At 33.9% G+C, this 27343-nt stretch overlaps 1 long non-coding RNA gene across 1 annotated transcript in view; it reads right to left on the bottom strand.

The window, feature by feature from the left end:
- Nucleotides 1-1681: 1681 nt before the first annotated feature.
- Nucleotides 1682-27343, bottom strand: part of LOC138712680 (uncharacterized) — a 253862-nt gene continuing 228200 nt past the window's right edge. The window contains exon 3 of the long non-coding RNA XR_011335769.1: nucleotides 1682-1842. This is a non-coding gene — a long non-coding RNA (uncharacterized lncRNA). The remainder of the gene's footprint in view (nucleotides 1843-27343) is intronic.

Genomic DNA, 27343 nt, shown 5'->3' on the forward strand with positions numbered 1-27343 from the left:
TTATTATTATTATTATTATTATTATTATTATTATTATTATTATTATTATTATTATAAATGTAGCTGCAATACAAAAACACAAAAACTGGAAATCAAAGACCATTACATAATACGGAATAGGAATATTTAAGCATTATCTATCATAGTAATACACCGAGATATGTGGCAAGACTGGAGGGAGTTTGATGACGGATTATTTGTGTAGGCTGGGACAGCTTCGACTTCAGAGATGGTCAGCAGGGCATAACTTCTATGCAAGGAGTTGAATTTTTTGCAATAGGCCTACTGTTCACGTAGTGATATTCCATCCGTACGTTTGTAGCGCCGAAAATCGACTATATAGCGCGGACGTTTTGTAATAATGGTGTAGAAACCGATCTGTTATTCGATGTTATGCTGTATAGCGAAGGACACAATTTGGAACTAGAGGCAGGGATTGTAGTCTGCACATCCTGTTTCTAATGGTGCTCTCATTTTCCACAGTAAAAAATTCCCATTGATTTTAACCTTGCTACAAAATTGTGTATTTTAGTGCGTTATTTTACGACGCTGTATCACCATCAAGTTATTTAGCGTCTGAATGGAATGAAGGTAAAATACAGAGGTGTGAAAATTATTAGAATAATCTTAATTTTGAAGGTTTTTTAATAGTTCCTTCACAAATATTAATTGAATTGATGAATATTGGTATATATTACTATACTGATGTAGGATATATTTACTACTAACAATGCCGGAAAGCACTGTTGTACATTGGTATTTTTCTTATTTTACAATTGTTATGGGAATTCAGAAATTATTATATTATGTTGGCGGAATTGGAAACATAAAAAATTATATGCACAAAACAGATGTATACGTTCATTTGAACCTTCACAACAATGTAAACGCAAAGAACAATTTGTTTAAAGCATTTCTTAATTAATTTTTGATGTTTCCAATTCCGCCAACATAATATAATAATTTCTGAATTCCCATAACAATTGTAAAATAAGAAAAATGCCAATGTACAACAATGCTTTCCGGCATTGTTAGTAGTAAATATATCCTACATCAATATAGTAATATTATATACCAATATTCATCAATTCAATGAATATTTGTGAAGGAACTATTAAAAAACCTTTAAAATTAAGATTATTCTAATAATTTTCACACCTCTGTAAGCCCGTGGTCCAACACCAATAGCTACCCAGCATTTGCTCATTTTGGGTTCCGGGAAAACCCCGGAAAAACCTCAACCAGGTAACTTTTCCTGACCGGGATTCGAACCCGGGCCACCTGGTTTCGTGGTCAGACACTCTAACCGTTACTCCACAGGTGTGGACCGAAATGGTATAGGCTAGCTTATAATTCACCGAACAATTCTTAGAATCCTAGGGTGCTATTCATAGACATTTCGCTAGCCCGCGCTACGAGCGTGTTAAACTAGCCCCGGCTATCGAGTGATTACTTATACAGGATTCATATCATATCGCTAACACTGGTTTATGAATACGAAAAACGTTAGTTCGCTGATCATCCACCGGAAGCCCGCGCTAAGAATGTCTATAAATATGGCCCCCAGTTTTTAAATCTGATTTCTTCTATCTTCACAAAAATATAAATTGTAACTTCATATTTTATTCTAAGGACAACAGTCTTTTTGAGATTTATAATTTATTGGTACATTCATATGTTCAATTTTTGAAGAAATTTCAGGTTACTTACCTTACTGAACTCCGGACCTCACGCTCTGCTCCACTGGGTAAGTTGGACTGATACCAGCTGTAATGGCAAGCGATGTAGATCAGCCAGAGCCTTGTAGACGGAAATTACGTGAAGTAGGCCTAGGCCCACAAGCTATGGACAAAAACGTTACTTTATGTAGTACGGTAAAATCCAAGAATCAGTCGCTGTTTTCCAGACCAATAGAAGATCGATGACGCGATATTTGACGTCATGCACGATGGCAATACCGCAAAATATGAATTTCATCGCAAGCTACCACCCCTGACACCCTCGCTACCATAACTTTTCTTTCCCTGAATACCTGATTTACGTTTAAATACGCCGGGATTCGATTCTAGGACCTTCCGTATAGTGAACCACTATCATAGCCATTACGCTATGAATTCGTTGAAGTACAAACGTTTAAAAATTTTACTTAGCATATTAACAATGAATACGCCGAAAGTATTAAATATACTTCATTATTACACAATAGAACTGAATTCATTACTTTGCTATTAACCTTACTACAGTTAATATGACAGAGCGACAATTAATTTAATATTGCACAAGGAACTAATATGATAAACATCCGAATGACGACGTTACTACACTTCTGCACTATCAATTGTTTTACTGTTTGTATATTAAATCGATTCACGACATTACTCCCTTTAGTATCCTATTAACCATATTGAGGTAAGTTTAAATTGTCACATTTTTATTAAAACAGCTTTTCGTACAAGGAATATAATTTCAGACATACGTGACGTCTATAGGCCTATAACGTCATCCAACTTAGGCCTATTGATCGGGAAAACAGCGACTCTTTCTTGGATACTATCTGTAGGACATGAGAATTTTGTTTCAACCTAGCTATTCTTTCTCAATAATTACGTTTTAATGCATCTTATTCCTCCGTTCGCCCGTGGTTTTTAGTTCCATAGGGAATATTCCTAAAATGTGAAACTAGAATTTAACCCACCTTTAATTAATTAATTAATTTATTTATTTATTTAACCTGGTAGAGATAAGGCCATCAGGCCTTCTCTTCCCCTCTATGAGGGGATTACAACTACAATATAACGAATACAATTATAATTACAATTAATATTAAATTTAGAATTACAATAAAAATCAAAGTACTAAAAAATTAACTGATTAATAAAAGCTAGACAGTTTATTGTAAAAGTTAAGAAATGTTATGTTTTATTTAACGACGCTCGCAACTGCAGAGGTAATATCAGCGTCGCCGGATGTGCCGGAATTTTGTCCCGCAGGAGTTCTTTTACGTCAGTAAATCTAATGACATGAGCCTGTCGCATCGACCTGGCTCGGGATCGAACCCGCAACCTTGGGCATAGAAGGCCAGCGCTATACCAACTCGCCAACCAGATCGACAAAAGTTAAAAAGAGAGAAACATTTTTTTTATTATTAAATAAGTGAAAAATTAAACCTACTCTACGCAGTAAGAAAATGCTTAATAAGCTTGCTTTTGAACGCTACTAAATTCCGACAGTCTCTGATGTCACTGGGTAGGGTATTCCACAAGTGCGAGAGCGAGATTGTGTATGATGATGAATACGATGATGTCTTATGTGTTGGTATGGCTAGTATGCGGCTATTTCGCGTGCGTGTGAAGAGATTATGATATGATGACAGGTAACTGAAACGGGAGGCAAGGTAGGTAGGTGTAGAGGTGTGAAGGACTTGGAAAAGGAGAACAAGAGGATGAAAATTTCTACGTTCGTTAAGCCGTAGCCAGTTTAGAGTTTGGAAGGATGGGGTAATGTGGTCAGCGCGACGGACATCGCAGACGAAGCGAACACAAGAATTATGAACACGTTGTAATTTTAATCGTGTGATTCATCATCTAGCGAGAACCTATCTACGAATTACAACCGATTAATTTCGGTCATTCTGCTCATGTTCACAGAAGTCCTGGATTGCGGATAGATTCTAACCCATGCAGAAATTCTCATATTTTGAAAGAGAATTAAACGATCTCAAAGTGAAATTTACGAGTATATAGGCAATATTACGTCGCTTTAACATAGATACAACACCACTTCCACTACAGGGCACCCTACTGAATTAAGTTACTTATAAATATGCATATGACACCTACAAACCGTCCATTTTGGAAAATAAAATGGCGCAGAACAATTCTCAACGTCTCGAAAGTTGTCGGCCTCATGAGGCGACGGAAAGCTCAAAACCAAGTTCCCGGAAGAGTTTAAGTTAAGAGAAGGTAAAACATTCCTGCTGTCGAAGTGCCTACGAAACCGCACAAGAGATTTGGGGTTGAGGGTCCATACTGTATTTTTTAATTGCAAGACAAGCCGACGTCAGGAAACTGGCATACAAATGTTTCATAAATTCTTCATTCAAGTATGATGTCCCTTACGTTTCGTTATATTACAATACGTTGGCGGGCCGTATCAGACAACCTGTATTCCAAAGACGTGGTCATAACATTCTAATTCATTTTATTATACGATTCTATAATTTGCTTCCTCATACGATAATTGAAGAGAAAACGTCTACACGAGTTACCAAGCGTCTTCGTTACAGCTGGCTATCACCTCACGCACGGGGACGGGAGGAATTTAAAGACGTCAAATACTACAAGAGTAGTCAAATACGTCCTTGTAACAAATTTTTTGCGATAATAACATTTTCTGCAGAATCTCAACGAAGCAATACTTAAGGATATATGTACTTGAACGACCACAAATATCAGAAAATGCAGGGTCTAAATTTCTAAAATTTTATAAGGAAATGAACTCACAGCTGGACAAAAATTACAAGGTACCACAACAAGACTTATTAGAACTTAAATATCTGATAAAAGTATAAAAAAGGTTACTAATAATATTTTTTAGAATTCACTTTTTACTTTAAATTAAATTTTCCAACATTTGAAAATTTTCACAAATTATTTCGTAACTCCACAACCATTAGAGATAGAATTCTGAAATTTTGTATACTGATTTAACATGCATTTATACAAAAGGTAGACTACAATAATGCCCATTTCTCTGAAAATAGAAAAATTAGGTCACAAAACATTATGTAAATTTTAATATATAGGACAAATAAATTGATTGTATTAAAATAAACAACTCTACATGTCTGAGAGTAGTCTACTTTTCAGAAATAAGTGTTTATTACATGCAGGAAAAATATTAAAGATGTCAGAGAGACCATAACGATGTTATGTTTACCAAAGGACGTAACTGCAGAACTGTTTAGTTTTTTTTTTTTCGTACTTTGATAAAACTGGTTTGAAAAATATTAGTAACCTTGTTTTACAGTTTTATCAAATATTTAAGTTCTGATAAGTCTCGATGTGATACCTTGTAATTTTTGTCCAATTGTGAGTTCATTTTCTTATAAAATTTTAGAAATTTAGACCTGAATTTTCTTATAATATTTGTGGTCGTTCACGTACATATACTCTGCAAACTAATAAAATTCAATCTTTCTTCAATTCTCGTACTTCAAGTGGGACAGTGCTTTTCAGCCTGGAAACTGAACGTAAAAGAAAGTGAAACATTCGTATTTTTTTAATTTAATTTCAAATTCATAATCCTGAGTGAATGTATTTTTTTTAATCTTAAACTATCCAAAAGAATATTAATTCGTTACCATTTAATTTTATGTATATCAATCAACAAAGAAAAAATTACAAATAAACCTAATTTTGACTAAAAAAGTGTGAGCGAAATTTTCTTAATGGCAGAAGTTCAGTATGCTATAATCGCTCCTTCACCAGTTTTCTTGCAACTTACTAAACCTTCAAATACTACGGTTAATTTTATCGAACACAAAATAGCGAACACTCTAAATACTTTCACCAAATTAGTTTCTACACGCTACATACATTTTTTTTTTTCGATTATTTTACTCAACTTCTGCCATTGATACAAAATGGCGGCCATTTTTAACCATTTAAGAATCACGATAAAATTTCTAAGTGCAAAGAGACACTTAAGATTAACTTCTTGCTCTTTCCATGTGTCGTATTAACGAGCAAACGTGACTAAGATATTTACCGAAAAGTATGAAATGCAAAGCAATCGTGTAGAATCTTCTTCTACAGAATTTAAACGTGTCGATTTGCTATTAGTCGAAATATAAGACAACTTGCACAGCTGGAGAAAATGTCGCTTAACCAAAATGGAGCCTACGGTTGAAATATTGAATGTAGAAAAGAGTTTTCAGAATAGTCGGAGTCCAGGGGTTTTGTAGAACAAAAGCACATATTCTTCTCCAGTAAGTAATTTCAGTGAAGGCAGACGTTTTATTTGAAATAGTTTCTTCACTTCGCGTATGTCTCTAATATCTTAGTTGTGTTAAAGTATTTGTAAAGCGTAGTACTTCACTAGCAAGACTTTAAAGAATTTCAGAGAAAATACTGCAATAGAGAAACGCTTACTCAATTCAAAGTTACATGAAACCATATCCTATTTATGTCATTGCAAATTAGCTTCTACTTCCAGGTAGAAGTTGGAAGCTCAACAGTTACCTTATCGAACCCGGACCCACCACTCTGCTCTTCGGAACACGGTGGACTAAATGGAGTCCAGCGCTCTGCGCCACGTACTGACGGCAAGCTTTTCGATTCAGCCAATGGCATTGCAGACGGAAGTTACGTAATACCGCTTTTTGGGGGAACTAACATACATTTCATATAATAAAGGGTGATGATGTGCTTTAAATATCTGAATTTTTTGTTGAAAATTATTTCAGATGCAGCTGTATATATTTCTGCCTTCTGAAGCTCACACACATACAAATAATCACAACAAAATATTAAGTCTGAAGTCGACCCAATTCAGACATCCAGTCTTCTACATCCGATCCCGTCCACGTATACAGAAATTAACCTGCCCCATCGCCTGAACGCACTCAGGGGTGTACACTGGCATTCAAAGATATCTGATCTACGATTTTCTGATCGTACGTACAAGTTGGAGCGACGATAAACGATAAAAGAAGCAGCGATGCTACATCAGGGAGAATTGAAGCATGCATTGTCATTGAGGTGTGCATATTGGAGTAACGATAAAAGCGAAGATACACCATAAAAGCGACGAAAAAGAGAAGTTCCATTTTCTTCGCTCTTGTCGTTCATATGATCTCTGATTAAGATAATATTAATCTGTATAATTACCGGTGGTTATCAATATATCCGAATATTAATCGATTTATTATTATTCCGGCATATTAAATTAATTATCATTTTTTTATGTTTAACATTGGTCGACCAGCAAACTTGCTATACAGAACACTGTTAAATGATGGAATATCAAATGCAGAATATCATGCTGAGGTTGGCTCTAAAGGCTCCTCTAATTAATTTAAATTAATTAATTAAACATTTTTGTGAATTATGTGAACAAAAATATGATGATTTTCTGTGTTAAATTTATGAAGAGTCGTCCGTATCACTAAGAAGGATGTCTTGAGGGAGAAATTAATTATCATGGATATTGGTAAATTGATCAGTTGTGTATTTATTCGTGATACGTTATGTGATCACAAGAACCAATCACAACACAACGAATTTATACTATCTTTGGGATGAGAAACGGGTTCAATTTTGTACGTATTTAAGTTACATTAACCTTGAACCTAGCAGCTGATACTTTCTATATATCTTCTTTCATTAAGTGGATGCATAGAATATCTTCTACTGATAAATCAAAATGTTCGCTTCCCGCATCCTCGTCGCTCCGATATGAACACTTCACTCTTTGATAATACCAAAGCGTCGCTAGGTCGTTTCTTTTATCGTTTACCGTTGCTCCAACGTGTACGTACCCTAAGAAGTCAGAGGCAAAGACATAACACACAGGTCTTTTATCTTGTTGTTGGATAGAGTTTCGGTTGATTGTCAACCCTCCCTCTTAGGTGATATCACAGTCTACTATATACAGTCGCGAAGCTTGAGGTGTTTTTTTGCAAATCTCGTGGTAAAGCGCTCCAAGCGGTTAGCAACTAGAAACAATAGACTGTCCACGGTCGACTTTGGACTGTGTCGTATTTCCATCGAGTGCTAGCTCGTTGCGTATTTCACATTGATGCTTGTGAAATGTTCGTTATTAGTTGTAATGAAAATGTTAATGGTTAAAATACAATAATTGGAATAATAATATTTTACGTAGACGTAGAAAAATTAAGTTCGTTTTAATGAAATTTATTGATCACGTTTTATTTTCAATTCTGGTGGGATTATTATTGCTTAGGCCTTTTTTTTTCAAAGGATATGTTTTTAATTATAGCTGTTAATTTTGTTGTTATTTTTATTTGTTACTTTACTAGAGACGTAGAAAAAGTCTGTTACAATAAAATTTATTGGTCACGTTTTATTTCCAATTCTGGTGTGATTATTATTGCTTAACCTCATCCCACTTTGTTAACTACATAAGCCTACACTACAAGTTCCGGTACACGTAAGTTACTCCATTAATTCATATTTCCATTATTATTGTTGTAAAGGGAAATGAAAATTAATATTTATTGGTTTAATAGTTGATTTCGCTATAATCTTGAATGAGTGAAGCGATTATAGTAAATTTCAGTTCGTTTTGCACAAACAAAAATAATATTAACCTATTTCTTGCAGGTATCTTCGAGTTTATGGTGGAATTTAATATACTTCATTAAAATAATAAATTAACTTTATGCATTTAATATTTCAATAATGGAAGCAAGGTGTTAATTTTTCCAAAAGAACACGACAACGAAAGTGTAACATATTTTGTCGGCTGCTAGGAGAGAGATCTGCGATGATGAGGCGATAGTAGCGATCCTAGTGGTGGGCAACTACCCACGTTTGCATTTTTACTACATATTGAGCTTCGCGACTGTATATAGTAGACTGTGGTGATATAGTACATCATTATCTTTGGTGTCTGCTTGGTAGATAAATTCAGTCGACACGAATGCATCCTACTGAAAATAAATTCGTTTCAGCTTGGTTGATGGCTCTGGATTAGCATATCACAAATATTGTGGATGTCATTCTTTGAAGCGAATTTATGAGAGCAATTGTTTTGGTCGTCCATGTTTGTATTTTCCGTTTATGTCACATCTACCAAAATAATTTATCAGTCTGTTGTTATTGAGTGCTGCCTTGTGATAGAGTTCACATCTGATTTTTTGTATACATTCATGAAGATATTCTATTTGGAGATCATCGTGAAGTTGCCTGGTACTTAATAGTTCCGCCAATTTCCAATAGGTGACACTTATTATTGGGACAAGTAAAAAAAAAGTTGGGGAAAATGGTGATGTAGATTAAGATTATTCGCATAGTTGACAATATCAGCGGTTTCCAGTCAAACTCAGTGTTGTTTTACAATCAGTAGAGAGGGATGAAAAATTGAATTCTATAATGCGTGTATATTTATGTAAGTACCACTGCCGACACTATCTTCGTCATTTATTCATAGAAATAATAATTAAAGAATTGTGGATTCTTTAGTTATTACTTGTATGAATAGATGGCTGGTTCTCAGTCAATAAATTGGTATTAAATTGTAACGAAACTAACATAATTCAATTTAAATCCTATCCAAATTCAACCTCGCAAATTTCTAGAGCAATAATTAACAATAGATCCCTATTACAAACAACAACCAAATTTCTTAGCTTAAAATTCGATAATATGTTAAATTGGAAAAATCATATTAAAGAAATTACCCCCAAACTAAATTCAGCTTGTTTTGCTATTAGATCTATGCAAAAGATAGTAAATATCAATACTTTAGAAACAATATACTTTGCATACTTCCACTCGGTAATGAGTTTTGGAATAATATTCTGAGGAAATTCCACAGATAGTAACAGTATATTTCTATTACAAAAAAAGAGTAATTAGAATAATAGTAGGTACCAAATCTAGGGAATCGTGTAGGGCTATTTAAAAAAAATTACAAATAATGCCCATGGCTTGTCAGTATATCTTTTCATTAATAATCTTCCTCGTATGTAATCGTGAAAACTTTGTAACTAATTCAATATTTCATAGCATAAATACACGTCAAAAAATGACTTTCATACGCCATCGGCAAGTCTATCGTGCTATCAAAAAGGATTACGTTATATGGCAGTAAAAATTTTTAATAGCCTCCCTATGGATATAAAATATGAAACTCAAAACATAAGATTATTTAGGGCCAAATTAAAGAAGTACTTAATTTCTCATGCCTTCTATTTTGTAGGTGAATTCATGACATTCAATAACACTTCATGAAATTTATACTAAAACTTTGTGTTGTACTAGTAGACTATATTGTAAATCTCGTCTGTATATATTTCATCTAAACTGTGACTATAAATTAAGACTTTATAATAGTATTAAGTTTTTTGACTTGTTCCATATTCTAACTGTAAAGCAATGTATGAATACCATGGAATGTTAATAAATACAATACAATACAAAGTTAATAGTCAGTGTTGCCAATCGTAGATAAATATACCCGTATTATAGAATTCAATTTTTCATCCCACTCTGATTGTAAACAACACAGAGTTTGGCTGGAAACCGCTGATATTGTCTATTAGAAGAATAATTTATGCTTAATCTACATAATCATTTTCCCTGACACTTTTTACGGCTCCCAACAACGGTGCCACCTATTGAGAACTAGCGGAACTCTTTGAAAGTTTGTCAATTTTTCATATCTTTGGTTGTGACTAAAGGTACGTACACGTTGGAGCAACGATAAACGATAAAAGAAACGACCTATACCGTATCCACTCTTAAAATGATCAGCGTCAAAACAAAAGACGTTGTAGTTATATATCAAAACAAATCCATGTGACCAGCTCGCATTTCATTTGTTATGACACCGAAGCGCAATGTAGAAGAAATAAGAAAGCGAAAAAAAGTAGATCCCTTCATTAACTTAAAAATATGCCCCCTGAATATACTTGTTATTCTTCCGCAATTGAAATAATAATATCCAAAACACAGAAATGATTATAAAATGTACCTAATCACTCTGAGATCAATAATTACAATTTAAAATAGTTTATTGCATATGAATGCCGCATTTGAGGGCGGCAGCACTTCAGTCGCTTGCGATGCAACAAAATGGCTGAAGGAGCTGGCTGGGTCTTCTGTTGCTGTGTCGCCAAATTGTTGCCGAAACACGAACCCAATAGTGTGATAACCATGCGGAACAACTGGATAATACGCACGGCAGAGCAATGTCGATGGTCGACGCTACTCGCTGGCCACTAGTCACCAGGCCGTACCGAGCCGTGTCAAACAAAAGACAAACGAAATGGTGGTAGTAAAATTCGCGACTATATTCTTAAATAATTCACTCCATTAGTCAAGTGCAAGGTTTTATGTAGTACAATGGCGGTGTTTTGAATGCATTAAAAGAAAATGCAGATGTAGTGAAATCTTAAAATAGGTTATCACAAGGAAATGAACAGGAAAAAAGGTGTGTTACACGGAATATCATTAAAAAGACGGAAAGTAAATTTCCGGTTAATGTTCGCCAAAGCGTTAAGTACGTAATTATGACCGCGTTGCTGTTTTATTTCTGGCCTAGAGAAAATACCTAGCCTTTTACGAAAACAAATTTTAAGTGCCATGAAATTATTCACCGCTTTCATTTTAGGCCTATTATTGTTTATCAATATTACGAATCAAAAACTGTCATATTATATTTATGTATGTATGTATGTATGTATGTATGTATGTATGTATGTATGTATGTATGTATGTATGTATGTATGTATGTATGTATGTATGTATGTATGTAAGTATGTATGTATGTATGCATTTATTTATTTATTAACACTACAATTGGGTATACACCCGGTGGCAGTGATATATAATATACAATAATTACAATTACATGAAATAAAATAAAATAAACCTAAATGAAATAAAATAAAATAAACGTAAATCTATAAATAGTAGATGCAATAAACCTAGGACTATAATTAAAACTATTCTATAATAACGCCTACGATAAGCAAAAGTAAATCTAACTTATAAGTACTTCTATTTTACGCAACTATTACCAATTTAAAGAATTACATATCACCTTAATTAATTACATACCAACTTAATTACATATCATCTTAATTAATTACATATCACCTTAATTTATTTACATATGAACTAAATTACATATCATCTTAATTAATTACATATCATCTTAATTAATTACATATCAACTTAATTATTTTACATATCAACTTAATAATTACATATCAACTTAATTAATTATATATCAATTCAAATAAATGACACAACTTAAATAATTACACTGCACCTCCAATTACATTTTCAGTCTAATCTTCTCAACCTTTCCTTAAATGTATTGATTTTGAGAGGACCACCCTGAAAGATTGCCGCAGGTAAGCTGTTCCAGTCTACTAGCTGTATAATTTTAACTACTACATGGACGAATGAAAACAAATTTTATGTTAAAATTAAAAAGTTTCGTCAAATACATGAAAATGATAACATTCATATTACATAATATGTAAATGAACTTCATGTTAAAATCTCCTGTCATTTCCCTATCCCTAAACTAAACTAACCTAACCTAACCTAACCTTCTATCATTCCTCGACCTCATATCATTTATCACGTGCGGCTCGCGACAGGATCATATTGCCTGTCTGCGCATGCGCGGACTTGGCTAATAAAAACCTGAACTAACCAAACCTAACCTTCGTATATGCAAGGTCTGTAAGCGGAGCAAGAAAGGATCTCAATAATTTAATCTGCAATGTGCACGCGAAAATAAATTCAAGTAAGGATCACGCTCCCACTGCATGAGAGGTCCGTGCATGTGCTACAGCAAAACTGTTCCTGTCGCGAGCCTCTCATCTAAGCCACTCGTCATAATTTACTCGCAATATTTACGCAAATAGACATTGTCGCTAACAGTGGTGCTATCTCTCAATAATGTTGAGAACGAAGGAGGTAGACACAGAGAAAAAAAAAAGAAATTTCCCCCTCCAACGACGCCACACACCAACGTCATGTTCTTATGTTGGCGACATTGTGTATTTAGTTAAATTTAGTGGTAAACGTAACGGCACGGTTCAAAGCTACCGTGGTAATTCTCTAGTTTAGCGTAATATCACAGTCTAGTATTACAGTCACGAAGCTCAATACGTAGTAAATATGCAAACATCAGATAGTTGCTCACCACTAGGATCGCTAATATCGCCTTATTACAGACAATGCAAAATAGTACCGGCACAGTCTATTGTTTCTAGCATCCTCAAAACTCAAGCTTCGTGACTATATGGTAGACTGTGGTATTATTATTATTATTATTATTATTATTATTATTATTATTATTATTATTATTATTATGACTAGCCGTACCCGTGCGCTCCGCTGCACCCGTTAGAAATAAATATAAAGTAATTACATAATTAAAATAAGACGTTTGATCCAGGGAACAACTTTTACAACAGCGCAAGATAATCTGCTTCGCTCATTACCCAATTTTTTTTGCATTACATTTATTGCATATATATTTTATGTATTTTAACACGATTCAATTGAGCATAGTTAAAATTTGAATTATAAAATAATGGATTGCTAAGCTAACGTACTATTACTGCATACTAAATCAATACACTCTCGTTGTTCGTTAATTCTCTGAGATTAAAATGAGTGTACATAAATATTATTTTAAGAAATATAGAAAACGAATGTACAAAATAGCCTATCAAATTTTCTGTGCATAAGAAGCTATTTTAATCTTACCTGTCCTCGATTTACTCAGACGTTACTGTAATAACATTATAGCATTATGTCCATCTCGAGAAACTACACTTTCCAATGGTGAAGTAATAATTAATTATAAAATCGGTTAATTTAGCTTCCGATATTACTTCATATAAACACAGAAACATTCTCTGTAGGCTATGTTTAATAGCTTTCGATTGTTGATGTCCAAGGCCCCTGTTTCGATTGTTGTTGTCCAAGGCCCCTTATAGACGAAGTCATTTGTTCTTAATTCATTGCACCGTCTTAGATGGCGTTATTTTAATTTTAAAACTCATTTATCTCATTAAATATCAGTCCTATCAAAATTTTGTAAAGAATAAAACTTATCGGAAATTATTTTTAAAGAAACTTTTGTTATGTAACATTTTTCACAAAAATCAATAATAAGCGAGGTATTTCGATTTATTTAATTCAGGCCCCCTTATAACCCCCCTTTTAAATAAAGTATTTTGAATGCCATATAGCCTAAAATCTAAGTTACAACGAACTTAATTTATATTCCAATTTTCATACAAATCGGTTCAGCCATTATCGCGTGAAAAGGTAACAAACATACAGACAGACATACAAACAAAAATTTCAAAAATGCGATTTTCGGTTTCAGGGTGGTTAATTATATATGTTAGGACCAATTATTTTTGGAAAATCGAAAATTACCAGAAAAATTTCGGCTACAGATTTATTATTAGTATAGATTATTGCCTGGATTGAAGCAAAAAAATATTCCGTGTGATGATAACATGGTAAAAGATGAACTGTTGCAAATACGTCGAGAGGCAAACGTCGCTCATTGATATGACAAACATATTGTGGATTCTCTTGCGCTATAGCCTAACATGAGAGTGCAGCGACTGCCTCGTTATCATTGTTTATTAAATGACTACAGAAATGATATGGAGTCAGGTGAAGGTAACCTTCACACAACAGCGCAACACAACGTTCAAGATTAGAGATGTCAAGGTCTGGGGCCCGTTTCACAATCCTTACAAATTACAAATTAACAATTTACAAATAACAAGTAAAAGATTACAAATGCTTGTAAATTGTGTTTCACAATGCTATTTTATTAGTTTGTAAAGTCTGACGAACTTTACAAAATCAGCTAAAGAAATTTACAAATACGCATTATTGGTTACATAATATCGCCAACGACAGTTTACAAAAATCGCTAAGGAGCAGAGCTGAAGTCGCTGTATTTTTACTACTATCGATACATATGTTTATATTTTGTATTAAAATAGATTATTCTAAGCTTGCTGATTCATATTTCACCAACAGAAAATATAAAGTATTGTTAAGAAAAATTAAAAGTATTTAGATTTTTATATATTGGCGACAATGGAGTTTCATGTGATGTGATTGGTCGAGTATACCAATACGTCTATTACTTGAATGACCAAAGTTAGCACAAAATTCAGTCAAATAAGTAAATAACAGATTTGGTCCACGTACAAATATGCAATTGATAAAATAATTACGATGTCTAAACACAAAATCAAGTTAATTTTTTGTGTTGATCCATCAGTATTTATTAATGTTGCATCCATAACCTCACAAACATTAGCGATTCCATCAGCAGCATAAAAATTCTGTGCTATAGTAAATAACATTTTGGTGATCAAAAACTTGTCCCGAATTTAACTCTTTTAACAACATCAACTACCCTGTGGGCACTTTTACACACTGATATCTTAGAAATTCCGTGATTATCTGCTAACCCATGGAACTGACAGCTACTATGCATCCAATGCAAAACAATACAGTTCTCGCTTTGAGGTTAGGGGCTAGGGCATCACTTTTCTCTTTTGGATGTTGGATATGATGTCCCATATCTTGTAGGAGAGATTCCAGCGAAACGGGACTCGAAACGACTTCAGAATACCACGTAAGTAGTCTCGCTATTGAATTATTTATTTTTTTTGTGCAGAGAACTTCTTTATTAAGTGCGAGTATTTATTAAATACAGTCTTCGTATATAAATACTTACGCGGTATTCTTAAGTATAGCGCGGGACTCATTCGAAACCTTTCATTAAATTCATACAATGATACGAACGTGTTATTAATTCTTGCCCGAAGAATTTTACGTATACTTCTTCGTTTGACTAGGCCTAAATTCAATATCTTCGTCTGAGTCATTAGAACTCCTTAATAACATCAAAACTGCTTTAGTTTAATTCTTAATATTATCCAGTTACTCAAAAATTAATTTCATAAGTATTTCTTTATTGCATTTATTCATAATTTGTTGCAATATCAAACTTTACACATCTCAGAGGTATTGTAGAAAATGTGCTAATTTTACAAGTAAAATTTACACGTTTGTAAAATTACCCTTCATTGTGAAACAGAATACTTGTAAAGTGAGCAAAATTTGATTTGTAAAGATTTGATTTCCTTTGTAAAGTTCAACATTACAAACAAAGTTTGTGAAACAGAAATTTACAATTTACAAGCAAAGTTTACAATTTACCAAGATTGTAAACATTGTGAAACAGACCCCTGGACTGAGAAAGCAATTAAACATATGACTACAGATGCCCGGAAGAAATGCATCGAACACGTTATGAAAGAAAAAGCTTTATTTTGGGAGCGGGACAATTTGAGTGATTCTCTTGTTGATAAATTCATAGTTAAGCTCGCGCAAGAAACGATTACCGAAAACCAATGGTGGCGTTGCTGTCTGTTTTGACGTGTGTATGTAGGCACGCCGAGGGGGGAGAGGTGCGAGTCGATGGAAGTACTGTCTCTTCCAAGAAGATGAACAAATGAGGACATCGCTGTGGAAATAAAGAACGTAGCTACAGAAAAATTCGAAGCTAATTAAACGCGCAACATATGTTTACGAATGAAATAATAATACCGTGCGATACAAGACACGTATTCACATGCAATGGAACAAACTAAAGTCGTAATGTAACTATCACAACGCAAGACTGAAGGCCCATTCACAATGAAAATTAAACATAACCGTAACATAAACACAGAAGTTTGCGGCCAGGTTACCAAATGGGATCATTCACAATGATTCACATAAGCATTGACATAAACATTACCGTAAGACGTTAACATGGAAGTTTGCAAACTCCAAACTTTCATGCTTATGCTTACGTGATTTGCAAACAGAACACAATCGTGGAGCGCTGAAGTATACGACAGAATATGAGGAAATGGCGTTGTTGTTATGTTTCCATGGTTACCAAGTATGTTTGCTGTTATGTTTAGGCCTATGTTCCCATCGTGAATGATGGTATGACTTCTTGATTTTACCGTAACGTTTACATTCTTAAGTTAACGCTTACGTTATGTTTAATTTTCATTGTGAATGAGCCTTGATTCTATCGATGTCATTTCTCTTCCGACTGTACTCTTGAATATCATTCAAGTTATCTCGTGATCTTTCCTCTCGCCCGCTCTTCCTTATCGGAGTGTTTGATTCGCATTCCTTCCGTCGGTAATCCGTGGTTGCGAGACCTGTATCACTCTTGGTGACGAAAGCAGCGGTAGTGACAGTGACGAAAGAAGGGAAACTGATACAGATATGGATGGGATAGAACCACTTTCGGAATCGGAATAAGACGTAAGTGTTACAAGCCTAAACTTCTTAAAATATGGCCTACTTAGTACTGTGTGTATAATATACTGTATAACTGATGCTTAAACTAATAATTTATTCTGACTATTACACTTTTATTACGTCATACTACTTTTGACCAATATAACGGTACGAAAGGACCTCTTTCAACCAATCATGGATGCTTATCGCACAATTTTATAGCGTCCCTAGCATTTGTTTAATTTTATCGCGTCCCTAGCATTTGTTTATTTTTATCGCTACCCTAGCATTTGTTTCTTTGTTTGCCAACATTTCAAACTGCACTGGTCTGGTCGTCAAAAAAACAGAAAATTACAAACCACTCCAGTCGATGCAAAGCACTTTCAAATATGACTCGCATTGGCATTCAAAAACAAGAATTAATAAAGATCACTGGTCATAGCTATGCATCTTTCCTGAAACCTATTTACAAATAAATGAAGAGCACCATTCTTAAATCCTGAATAAGTTGAGGAATACACCATGTGTCTCAGTGAAACCCTAGATCATATATACTAACAGATAGCTCTTTTATATAGGCTTTAGGGTTTGCAGTCGAGGCCGGCTTGATGTAGTTCAATAATCGTCAACAGATGGCACAATGACCAACACCATCACGAGACACGAACTCTGAACCAGACCGGTCGGTCTAAATCGATTATTTCTTGCTTACGAGATATTCTCGTAAGCAACGGTATGTACTGTCGACAATTGATGACCATGGATAAATATTATCGGCCTATATGACCTAGGCAAGTTCGGAACGAGGGAGTTCTAATTATAGTTGTCACGTGGGCGAAGTGGAGAGATAAGATAAAGTACGCCTTTGTATTGAATAGAATACAATGCAGAGTCTCGCGCAAAGCCAATCTACCTAGAATTTTTAGACCATGTTATAAAGTTATCGGTGGGCTAAATTATGATTCGTTATCTCTTCTGTTTTTATATATTTGTCGTGAATATTATTTATATTATCAACGTGTATAACATAATTTATCCGTTAATTGATATTTCACTAATGATAAATCCAAAGAACAATGGGAAATAAGGGACTAAACACTGAAAAATAAATAAAATAAGAGAATTTGACGTTCATGATTATAATGTTGTCGGAGTTTTGTTATACTTTACTTTGTATTATTTTAATTTGCACCACAAAAACTTATGAAAATTAATGTTAACATTACCTATTTAGTTATGATAGTAGTATATTGGAAAATTTGTGCATATAGCCTGATTACAATATATAAGTAATCCTATCCTAACCTAACCAATGGTAGTCTCGTTTATTTCAGACATGTTCGTATAATTATACAAAAACAAGAATTATCTAGTTTGCAGCCTGTGATATTGTCTCGTTTACAGTATTATATAATATACATATTACGATATTTACTAGGTACTTTAACAATATATAGTTAATAATATTATAAAATATACAGGCCTAATCCATTACCAAGAAATAGCCCTTCCCTCACATGTTCAATACTGTTTACCTCAAAAGGCCTTCAAACCTTAAAAACTATTAGAAACTGGATTAAAATAGTCATGTTGATGTAGGCCTATAACATTACATTTTTTGTCACTACTCCTGATCCCATTCTAACAGTTTCAGGTTTTGTAATTTGTAACAATACTAACAATACTGATGGGTCATTCCATAGTCACACACGTAACATTTTCGAAGTAACTATGATCTTCACAGGATACTTAATCAAATACTTAGGAGTTCATGAAAGACACATCATTGTTTTTTAACGTAAGCATTCCAAAATATAAACAGAAAATCATAATGAAAAGGAATAATTAATAATGTAAAAAATATTAAATATTATATGGTGTGACACATGAACATTTTCTTGCCACTTAATTTATTACCAAAATGGAAAATGTTCATATTATTGTGCCAAATGTCATAAATGCATTTAATTGTTTTTGAAACAATTAAGACATTTGTGAAGTACATGTAACTGCTAAATCGCATACTTTAATAAAAATAACAGTGCCATTAACAAATAAAATATTACAAATTATATTGTGACACACGAACATTTCTGTCAAGTTGATTACTAATCTTTTCAAATGCATATAGAGATTTACCGTATACACTGTGTCTACAGTTCTTATTATACAAAGCAACACTTGATTACACTAAAGTGTCCACACCTGTGGAGTAACGGTCAGCGCGTCTGACTGCGAAACCAGGTGGCCCGGGTTCGAATCCCGGTCGGGGCAAGTTACCTGGTTGAGGTTTTTTCCGGGGTTTTCCCTCAACCCAATACGAGCAAATGCTGGGTAACTTTCGGTGCTGGACCCCGGACTCATTTCACCGGCATTATCACCTTCATATCATTCAGACGCTAAATAATTTAGATGTTGATACAGCGTCGTAAAATAACCAAATAAAAAAAAATTACACTAACGTACACTTTCAGATTTAAAATATCCACGGTTGTTTACAACTATATGTGGTGATATCTCCTGTGTAATGTCACGTAACAAATACATCAATATAAGCTATCCACTTTGTCTGCCATTTGTAGTACGCTTTAAATTCTTCGCCACTACAAGCTTTTGTAACTTCCTCTTCTTATCTGACGTCTTTTTTTAAATTGATTATTTAACGATGTTGTATCAACTACTAGGTTATTTAGCCTCGATGGAATTGATGATAGTGAAATGATATTTGGCGAGATGAGGTTGAGGATTCGGCATAATTACATGACATTCGCCTTACAATTGGGGAAAACCTCGGAAAAACCTCAACCAGGTAACTTGCCCCAATCAGGATTTGAACCCGGGCCCACTCATTTCACGGTCAGATGTGCCTACCATTACTCCACAGCAGTGGACCGAACATGGGTTATGTACATTAATTCTTTTGACTTTCGGTTAGCTTTCTTAAGAATACGCATAAAGAAATGTAGTGTTTTCCAGGCTATCCTTGTAATATTAGTGACTTATTTCAACCAGTTTGTTACTAAAATATATACAGTACCTAAGTGTTTACTTGTGACACTGGTGATCCATTTAATTGGTATATGAGACGAATTTAATTTTGTGTTTTACAGAAGGATACATATTGATTTACTTTTGCTCACATTGATTTTAATTTTATTTGTTGTAGTCCAGTTTTCAATAACGTCAAGCTAGTTTTGCAAGGCGGTGATATAAGATTTATCACTAATTTTTTCTGTATATTATACAGTCATCCACGAATAACCTTGCCTGAGAAGTGACATTTTTAGTCAAATCCTACAATAATTTTCAGTAAATATTTTGCACCGAGAAGCTATTATACATTTAATTTTACTTCTGAGACCAGTGAAATATATGCCAATTTTATTAGAAAGGTGCATGTATAATTATCCAATAGCATGATATTATCTGCAACAAAAACTAAAGGGCATGAAAGAAAAGAAGAAAACATTAATGCTGTGGTTCTTAGAGTTCCATTAGAGTTACACGTTCATTGTCCACTGAAAGTTGTATTTCTCTATTGAAGTGTAAAAGAGAAACTGTCATAAATTATGTCAGAAACAAAGAAAGGCACCACCCAAATATGTGGGATAATTAATTTAATAATGTTATTACCGGGACTTGAAAAAAGCAATCATATGTAATGGGTGGGGAAAAAAATACTTTTTAATCGCGCTTCTATAGTTCGACAATGCTGACTATTCAGAGTTTTGCCTGACAGGTGAGCTACCATAAATTCCTTGAAGTCCTAGTTATTACTGAAGCCAAATGTGTGTCTCTTGTCAAGAGTCCATTTTATTTATACTTGTTAAGACATCATTCATAGACTAGTTACCGCTTTCAGTTTTGATACTACATACACTGAAATTAAACTATTGTTATTCGTCCTATTTATACATTTATATTGAATGATTCGGTCTACCTTCATAACACATCTCATCAACAATACTCGATAAGAGTTGAATTAGCTTCCATGCTGCGTTGTATTTATTTTGTCATGTTCCTATAGCAGGAATATTAAATAGGAATTCTTTAAAACAGATTTATATTCACTCCTATGCCTTTATATAGAATACCAGTACATATACTGTATTTCTTAAGATTTGGTTACTTTATAAACAGTATGTTAGTGCAAGAATTCTTTTTTTCATATTTAATGATTCTGGCATGTGTCAATAAATATGCTTGAGACCTCTGTCTCTCTGAATTACTCTTTACTAACTGGAAACATATTCCAAATTTATATTTTAAAAAAGTATTAAAATATCCTCACAATTTAGAGCATAACAATTCCCGAAATAATCATCCTACATTAAATTATTAAGATAAAAATGATTCAATCTATCGCTTGTAACAATACCTTTATGGTCCTAATAAATTAAGAAATAATTTACATCCAACAGATTTATTTTAAAATGGCCTGCAGTTATTATTTTGAATTTTATTGTACCTTAATAAATTGAGTTAAGGTACAATAAAATTTCATCAAGTTTCAAACAAAGTAATTCCATCTTTCCAACAGGGGGACAATAAATACTTAAAGTAATGCTAAACTCGAAAAACTTATTGATGCAACTTAATTTCATATTCTATACCACTAACACCAAAAAAAAGTGTCCTATTGTTCATACTGATTCAAGATGAATAGTTTCTTAGTGTTTGTCCATTCCACTTTTTTTATTGTCCTTCCCATTTCTATTTCTCTCATTTTTAGTAGGTACTTCACATGTAGTATATGTTTTATTTTAATACATATAATGACCATGAAGATATTTGGATATGTCTTACAAAATTCTTGCTGAAGACCATTGTGGTAATATTCTGCCGCATCTGTAGTTAGTACATTTCGAAATTTTCGTGCTTCAGCCCAGAATTCAGGCGGGGGGAGGGGAGGTTGATGTGCCAATGTAGTTTTCCAGAATATAATAATATTCAAAACATTCTCTAATAGGAGGGGCCTCTGATATTAGCTCTGCAAAAAATCTGATATCGGTACTTCTGTTGCTGGTAAATAAGAAAGAACGAAATATAAAAATTTTTAACCACTTTCGAATTTCAGGTGCTTTGTGTCTCAGCTGCTGGTTTGATATACTGTTTGTTTCCTTTAATTTTCCAGAGCAAAAACTGTCCTAAGCGAAATTTACACTCTGTAATTTTAAATTTTAACACTGGGAACATTTATTTTGGCAGCATTGTGTGATGCTATTTCATAATATAACAAGAGCTTTGAAATGATTAACTGCTAACTACTTACCTGGGTGAAGCGGTTCCTGTGATTTCTGAAGTGAAAACCGTTCAATTTATAAGGAATTTTTTTGTGGAGATGCATTTGATTGTATATGCAAGGTGTAAAAGTGCCTAAACTAACTGACCCCAGTGCTGTCATGGAGGCCACACGAGGCCATATATCGTATGGAACCTACAATTTTTTTTAATTAATCGTATGGGGAAATGAAAATTTTGTCCGTAAGGAGCCATACGGCATATGGGTGCCTAAGTTTTGTACGTGGAGATCTATACAGATCTTAGATCATCTCTTCCTGTTCCTACTGTACCTACCGGTACCTATTTTGATGTTCATAAACAAAAATTATCCACCTCTTCAGCACTGGAATCCAGAATTATATAAAATAATGGTTGAAAAATAAGAAGTGCTGCAAATATACACTCCAAGATTCATCGAGACAAATGTGCATCTATGGTGGTGCTACATGGTGTATTCTTTAAATCAAACTTGTACAATTAAATTGTAAAGCAAAACAATTTCTTTACTTCTTCTTTAATATTAAAAAAAAATAATTAAATGACAATTGGAGAAATAGAGAGAGGAGAGTAAAATATATTTCAAGGGAGAAAACAAGGGGTGGGGTGTATGGCCAAGAAAAAAATTACCATGACAGCACTGACCAAACCTAACCTGTTACAGACTCATGTATGTAAGGTGAATAAGCTGAGTATGAAGGAAACTACCTCAGCGCTAATTTAACTCTTATAGATGAACTATATAAAGAACTTCAAGTGTCAATATTGTCTCAAAGGTTTCTGTGTAACAAATTTCATTTAGAAATGCCCATCTGCGATTATGTTAACTGTAGAAGAAGGAAGAAATATTGTTGTCATATGAAGTTACTCAAATTTCCAATTAAGGACAAGGAAAGGCTACAAAAGTTATTTTTGATTTCACCCTTATAAATTGAACGATTTTCACTTCAGAAATCACCGTAACTACCTCAGCACTAGTTTCAGTAATTTAAGGACCAGTATAAAGTAAATTTGATTAAAGTGAGAAAGAAATTCGTAAGGGAGGCGGTCAGGAGGGATTGAGGTTGTCTACTAATTCGTTGCAAACAACTATTATAGGCTATTTCATTTGACTAACGATGATTTGTAGAGAGCAAAATACCTACAGTAGGGTAAAGAATCTAAATCAGTACGTTTGAGAACGGATATAAAAGTGTCAGGAAAATAACAGAATTACCGTATATTGCAATTAACTCTGCATTGGCAGAGAAACCGCACAGGGTATCGTAAATCAGCTGAAAATTAGAAAATTGTGTAAAAAAATGCATTCAGAGCTAATTTTCCAGCCTGATAATATCTCGCCCACGATATGGACATAATTCAATACCGTAAGACTGATATGAAACGAATACTAGAACAATTTGTTAACCAAAGACGATGTTCAGTAGTTATTTAACAACATACAGAGCAAATAAAAACACAAACGCATATTCTAGCAATAGTTCAGATGAAAAGAAAATGATTAGTACGACCGCTTATTCGTAAAAAGAACACTGCCAGCTGTGTAGCCTACGTTATGAACACGTTGAATTTAATGTGGACGAGAAACGTAGAGTTATTATTTATCTGCTTCCATATCGCATCATATAATACACCTGTAAAATGAAAACATATAGGCCTAGAAAAGAGGAAACAAGTTTGGGTGGAGGGAGTTGTAATTCTTCCCCTTTCGGATAAATTTCAGAAGAGGGATACCTGCTTTTCCTTCATATTCAAAAATTGTAATCTTGTTCACACAAAATAAATTAGTGCCTTTTCGTGAGCATCATGATGTGCATTCAACAAACGCAGACAAATCTGATCTTTTTAGTATTTTGTGATAATTGTTGCTAGGGAGGTATTGTATACTGAAAATTAAAAACAATTAGATTTCGTACATCAAATTATGACAGATTATATATTGAACGCAAACAACATTATATCAGCATTTGTACCAAAATGTCATCTATGTGTGTTGATGAATTTGGGTAAAACAAGCTTCTGTATACTACAATTTAGCGACACATCAAAGTCTTATTGTAACATAACCTCACATTACAATGAGAAAGAAATTTGGAGGTGGCATGACGTAAAAAAGTCATCCCACAGTCGTATTACTCTATGTACTGTTCAGGTACTCTGCCATCTAGTGTTTGTTATTGCAAGCTCATTTCTCGACACTAGCGACGCATAGCGTCCGTTATTTTCCAGTTGCGTCTAAATTTAATATAAGCTTGGTCAATCTGTTTTATATATGATCTAGGGTGAAACATACAGCAGAGTCCGTATAGGTCAGTTTCTATCTGATGCTTTTCCAATTCACTGCGGGCTAAAGCAGGGAGATGCACTATCACCTTTACTTTTTAACTTCGCTTTAGAATATGCCATTAGGAAAGTTCAGGATAACAGGCAGGGTTTGAAATTGAACGGGTTACATCAGCTTCTTGTCTATGCGGATGACGTGAATGTGTTAGGAGAAAATACACAAACGATTAGGGAAAACACGGAAATTTTACTTGAAGCAAGTAAAGCGATCGGTTTGGAAGTAAATCCCGAAAAGACAAAGTATATGATTATGTCTCGTGACCAGAATATTGTACGAAATGGAAATATAAAAATTGGAGATGTATCCTTCGAAGAGGTGGAAAAATTCAAATATCTTGGAGCAACAGTAACAAATATAAATGACACTCGGGAGGAAATTAAACACAGAATAAATATGGGAAATGCGTGTTATTATTCGGTTGAGAAGCTCTTATCATCCAGTCTGCTCTCCAAAAATCTGAAAGTTAGAATTTATAAAACAATTATATTACCGGTTCTTCTGTATGGTTGTGAAACTTGGACTCTCACTCTGACAGAGAAACATAGGTTAAGGGTGTTTGAGAATAAGGTGCTTAGGGAAATATTTGGGGCTAAGCGGGATGAAGTTACAGGAGAATGGAGAAAGTTACACAACGCAGAACTGCACGCATTGTATTCTTCACCTGACATAATTAGGAACATTAAATCCAGACGTTTGAGATGGGCAGGGCATGTAGCACGTATGGGCGAATCTAGAAATGCATATAGAGTGTTAGTTGGGAGACCGGAGGGAAAAAGACCTTTAGGGAGGCCGAGACGTAGATGGGAGGATGATATTAAAATGGATTTGAGGGAGGTGGGATATGATGATAGAGACTGGATTAATCTTGCACAGGATAGGGACCGATGGTGGGCTTATGTGAGGGCGGCAATGAACCTTCGGGTTCCTTAAAAGCCATTTGTAAGTAAGTAAGTAATACACCATGTACATCAACGAGTTCCACTTCTTTTACGCACACGTCCAATATAACATCAACTGAACCACCAACCACATTCAAATTTGAAAATTGTACTTTTAATAATTGTTTCTTTTAAAATTATTCATGTTTATTTTTTATTTCATCATCCCAAATTATAACTTTTCAAACACTTGTTTATTATATTTAGGTTATGTTATAGCTTCTGCTTTGTGATATTATGAATAGTCACGTATCAGAGATTGTTTAATGCTAAGATATATTGAAAATCATGTCAAGTGACGTTGATTACTGGGATCCGGATAATTGAAGTGGAATGCAACTGTCTTAATAAAAATGAAACTGAATTAACAAAGCCTTCTTGACTAGTAACCTCACCGAGTTCAATGAAGATTCTATAGTTGGCACAACTGGTAACAAGAAAACAGCTAATGATAACACACTACTGCCATCTAGCTTAAGTTAATATTTGTAATGTTGAGATGGTACAATAATACATTTGAAGACAGTTGTATTTTCGTAAGTCAATTAATATTTTATTGTATTGGAGTACTTCGTTACTTCTAATCTTTATATACTTTCTTCTAATCGTGTAATAGTCAATTAAATCCCACTCGAGTTTTGATTTTCTCAACAGTAATCTCACTAGAGGTTTTGATTTATCTAGAGAAAGGGCAGCCACTAGGGAACCCAAGAGTTGGAGCTTAAAACTGAGACGATTCTGTCCGACGCCGGGGTTGTATCCGGTGTGGCTTAGTGGATAAAGCATCAGCACGTAGAGCTGAAAACCCGGGTTCAAATCCCGGCGCCGGAGAGAATTTTTCTCCGTTCCATTACTCTTACATCGTATGACGTTATAAAGGTAATGTTATCTATCTACTTCGCTCCAATAGATGACGCAATAGTAAGCACATTTCTTTCACGGTTAATCTCCTGGTTGAAGAACAGTAGGCAGGAAAATTAGTTATTTGTCGTGCCTAGCAATCGTAGTGATTGCAAATAATAATAAAAATAATAATAATAACAATACGCTTTCAGGATGCGGTACATCCAGGAGGAAAAATTGAAATAGGATTGCTGAGGACTTAATTGCAATCACAGAAGAGAATTAAATTCTCGATATCGATGGATAAGAAGTGATACCTCATATTTATAAAAATGGTAATTTAGTTTAGTTGCTTTATGGTTTAGAATAAGTAAATTATTATTATTATTATTATTATTATTATTATTATTATTATTATTATTATTATTATTATTATTATTACTATTATTATGTTCACAAAACTGGACAATTAACAAATATTTTTTTCTCGAGTAGAAGATCTTACAAAGCAGAAACATGTATAAAAAGTTTTTCTTTATTTCGAGAGAAATTAATTTTTAAAACTGATTCCTAATTCACGAGGTATCACTTCTTACGCATTGAATGCTAATATTTTCAAAATAATGATACAAGTCGTCACAAATTAATGATCAATAATTATATTATATAAAAATTCAACGTTAAGATACAAAGCCACAGAAAATAGATGGTATTTCATGTTGCAGTAAATAATTATTTTAAATCACACACAAAAACACACATTACGTTTCTTTACTACAAGAGTCATGAACATAAACATGATGTACAACATGGTAAACAACATGCACTGTACGTGGATTATCACCACAATCAGAATTCTCCACAACAGTGGTTCTCACAGA

Source organism: Periplaneta americana, chromosome 2 (assembly GCF_040183065.1).
Source record: "Periplaneta americana isolate PAMFEO1 chromosome 2, P.americana_PAMFEO1_priV1, whole genome shotgun sequence".
In the NCBI taxonomy this organism is placed as follows: Eukaryota; Metazoa; Arthropoda; class Insecta; order Blattodea; family Blattidae; genus Periplaneta; species Periplaneta americana.